We start from the raw sequence: 4,038 nt of genomic DNA, 5'->3' as shown, positions 1-4,038 counted from the left end.
CTGTGTGACTCTCAGCCTGCAGGTCCTTGTCACTTTGTAACTTGTTGAAAGAACCGGGTTAAACGCACCGGGCTCCGCCCTTTCTGGCAGGCCCCGCCCCCGTATCATAGCAACGCCAGGACGCGCCTCTCCAGGCTGGGAGCGCGCACGCCGGGGTCACGTGCCGCCGTGCCCGCCGCCGCCGTCTCCCGGCCTCCCTAGCGCGGTTCTTACGGCGGCGGCCATGGCGGCGACTGCAGGCGGACTCCGGAGGGCGACTTGGCGGCCCCGCTCTTCGTGCTGCTGGCGCTTGTGCTGCCCGGCGTCTGCGGAGACTCCTCGACCGGTGAGGAGGGCCGGGGGTCGTGGGGACTGGGGAGCCTGGGGGACTGGGGAGCAGGGGAGCCTGGAGTCGGGGTGACTAGGGAGCCCGGGAGCCAGGGAGCAGGGGGTTCGGACTGCGGAGCCGGGGGTTGGGGGGACTGGGGAGCCTGAGGGCCGGGGGTCGGGGGACAGGGAGCAGGGAGTTGGGGGGACTGGGGAGCCTGGGAGCCGGAGGTTGAGGGGACGGGGGAGGTGGGGTTCAGGGAGCCGGGGGTTGGGGGGACTGGAGGGCTGGAGGTTGAGGTACCAGGGAGCCGGGGTCAGGGGATGAGCGGGGTGAGGCCACCGATTCGTAGGGTCTCAACCCGAAGGCCTTGGGATCGAAGCCCAGGAGCGGGAGAGCCGTGGCGGTGAGCAGCCCCAGACCCGGGGGGACCTTCTGGGCAGGGGTGGTGCTGGAGGTGTGAGGATGGCCCTAGAGAGTTCCTGGGGGTGGCAGCAGTGCTTGGGCGTGAAGTCCCCGAGGTTTCGGGGGGGCCCTACGGGTTCCCAAGCTGAGCTGTTCCCCAGGTGCCCCTGAGGTGCCTCTGTCCTGGACTCGTCCATAAGTGTGAAGCCCTGGACTTGCTGGTGGGGTGGGGGTCCCTGGCTGAGGTGGAGGATCAAGGAACTAACTTGATCCCTGGGTGAGGGCACGTGGAGGCGGCCCACCTGCCCTTCCCTGCGGCCGGTGGGAGGGAGGCCCCAAGCCTTGGTCCTTGTACTTTCCCTTTGGACTGGAGTCAGGGGTCAGAGGCCTGTCTAATGCCTGCTCAACCCACCCTTGTGGACTGGGTCCTGCAGGGCCTGGGGAGGAGACCCGAGGGAGGGACCATGGGGTGGGGGTGGCATGCCCTGCCTCCTGGGTGTCAGGGCAAGAGACTCTCCCCCCAACCCTAGGACTCCCTGGGGCCCGGCATGGTTGGTCCTGCTTGAAGAATGTGCCCTTGTCCTCCAGTGGGTGCTGGGACCAAATGTGTGTAAACGGCCCCCAAAAGGGTCAGGCGTGGGGCCTGGACCGGATTATCATTCTTCAGGGGATTTAGCCCCAGCGTCTTGCCCCAGTATGCACCTGCCCCCCCCCCGGGTTGCCTCCACAACACAAATCCCATGTCAGGCTCCAGTGAAGGGCCCTGCCTGTGCGGGGCGGCAGGAGCTCCCAGAGTTTGATGCATGTTGCTCTCTCTGATTTTGTCTCACTTGCGGGCAGAGAATAAGATGGCATCTAGTCCACCCTCGTCCTTTTACAAGTGGGGAAACTGAGGCCCGGGAGGGGAGTTGAGGTGTTCCAAGGTCACAGTGAGGTCACCTTGGGCACCCAGTTCAGAGCAGGGAATGTTGAGAGCTGTTTTTAGCAGACTCTCATGGCCTCTGGGTCTCAGTGCTGTGCACAGGACTGGGCCATGTTTTGATTGAGGGCACACAGGGTGTAGAAACTGCTCGTGGGAAGATGGATTGGGGTATGTTTTTCCAGGAAAAAAGCAAGACAGCCTGTCTTCTGCTTGATAGAATTTTTTTCCTTTATTGAGATCCCAGTTTGGTTCTGGGTTAAAGATTTCTAGGGACAGACACATAGGGAGCCAAGTGTAGAAGCAGAGGCCCGGGGTGGCTCTTGGAGAGGTGGGAGCTGCCTGAGCTGGGTCAGCTGTCCTGAACAGGGAACTGCAGGGCCAGGGAGAGGCTGCCTCTTCATCATGTCCCTCTCCTCTTTCTCCTAATCAAAATGGCCCTTTATTGAATGCCTCCCGGCCAGGGCATTGGCCCAACAGTGAGGCAGCTCTCGGGTGAGTGCAGGACATAAGCTGCTGCTGGAAGACCTGCTCCCTCGTTTGCAGAGGGGCAGCTTCTCTTCTCGCTGTGTCCTTACACAGCAGGGAGGGACAGCATCAGTCCTCGTTCCTTACTGCAGGGCACTAATCCTGTTCATGTCAGCTCCACCCTCAGGACCTAATCACCTCCTGATAACATCACCTTGGAAATTAGGTGCTCAACATAGAAATTGTGGGGACGCAGACAGTCAGTGCATAGCACGTGGCATATTCTCCCCCATTCTTTTCCCTTTGACCTCCTGTGTCTTTGTGTAAGTGGATTTTTGTAGTGAGATCTGCTACCCAGTCTGAAAATCATTGCTAATAATTGAAGCCTTTGGGTGATTTACGTTTTATTATATCTTTGGTATGTTTGATTTTACATCTTCCATCTTCCTGTTAGTTTTCAAATGTTCCTGTTTTTGTTTTTCCTTCTATTCTGCTTCTTTTTGGAGTGAACTATTTTTTCAGTGCTCTTCATCAGTTTTTCTTTTGGTTAGTAGTTGTTCTAATGATTACAACACTCACTCTTAATTATTACAGACGGTGGAGGACTAATGTCATGCACACGCCGTCGTTCCTGTCGTGGTTGGCGTCGCTGGTCTGCTGTTTCATTCTGGTCATCGCCTGTCAGCCTGAAGAGCGTTCTGCAGTGTCCTCGCGAGGTGAGTGAGCGGGTTCCAGGTTCTCCTTGTATCTGTTTATCCGAGAGTGTCCGCGAGGCTCCTCCATGGTGAAGACTGTGCTCATGTTACTGCGTTCTGTGCTCACTTTCCTCCTTTCTTGCTTTGTGGACTCGACGCTTTGTCTCCCACTCATCACCAGCACCGCTGAAGCCCTGGTTTGGAATCATCTTTTCCTTAGCTGCTTAGAGGACTTTTTCACTTTCGGTTTTCCTCACGGGGTCTGACGTGTGCCTGTTCATTGTCTTCCTGCAGCTTTCCGAGCTTCCTGCTTCTGTGGCTTGATGTTTTCCACCAACTGAGGGAAATTTTGGTTCTGTTGTGGGTTTTTTCCTGCCCCATTGTCTCTCCTCTGTCTTCCTGTGTATTCAGTTCTGTATGTTAAATGGCTTATCGTGGTCTGACAGGCTCTGTTCATTCTATTTTTACCTGTGTTTTCCTCTTTTACTCAGTTTGGACAATTTCTGCAGATTGGCTTCAAGTTCCCTGGCCTCTTATCTGCTGTCTCCAGCTGCTGTTAAAAGCATCTAGTGAATTGTTTAATTCAAATATTGTACTTTTAAATTCCAGAATTTCTCTTTGATTCTTTATTTCTTTCCTTAATTTTTCATTTCTCTGCTAAGATCCTCCTTTTTTTCACCCTGTATATCCACTGTTTTCTTTCAGTTCTGGAACATATTTAAGTAGGTTAGGATTGGCCTTCAGACCAGCAAAGGGGAGTGGCTTTGAGACTCACCAGGGGACGCCCATAGTGATGAGAACACGAAGGGCAGGCCAGGAATTGGGACAACAGTCTCTGGGGAAAAACTTTCCCCTTCACATGTGTCTCCCCATCTGTGAACAATGGCAGCAAAAAGCTTGATTAAAGCCAGTGACACTAGAGATCCTGCCACGAGCCTTCCCTTCCCGGTCCCCGGCAAGCTGCAGGGCAGGGGATGACCAGTTTCCCTGTTCCATCACAGAACTTCAGGGAATCGCTTCACAAGTCCACGGCCAGTCCCCCCCATTCCCTGTGTCATGAACAGCTCTGCTGAGACAAACCTGTGGTTCCCAGGAAATGGTGGATGGTGATTACAGATACTGTTTCCACTGGTGACCTGGGTGCTTTATTTAGTGTCTGAAAAACCACTTTAGCACTTAAAGTGCTGTGTATATTCCCTTGAAGCACCAAGATCTTTTTTTTTTCTGACCGGTAAGGGGATTGC

General features: G+C 55.0%; 1 long non-coding RNA gene across 1 annotated transcript; it reads left to right on the top strand.

Annotated features, from left to right (window-relative positions):
- Positions 1-211: 211 nt before the first annotated feature.
- On the top strand, positions 212-3,405 carry LOC134364828 (uncharacterized). Its single transcript, XR_010021890.1, has 3 exons — positions 212-325; positions 2,694-2,815; positions 3,286-3,405. It is a non-coding gene; the product is annotated as an uncharacterized LOC134364828 (long non-coding RNA).
- The last annotated feature ends 633 nt before the right edge of the window (positions 3,406-4,038 follow it).

The sequence above is a fragment of the Cynocephalus volans genome, chromosome 16 (genome assembly GCF_027409185.1).
Source record: "Cynocephalus volans isolate mCynVol1 chromosome 16, mCynVol1.pri, whole genome shotgun sequence".
Classification (NCBI taxonomy): Eukaryota; Metazoa; Chordata; class Mammalia; order Dermoptera; family Cynocephalidae; genus Cynocephalus; species Cynocephalus volans.
Note: the sequence above shows the minus strand (reverse complement) of the source record. Positions and strands in the feature narration are given on the sequence as shown.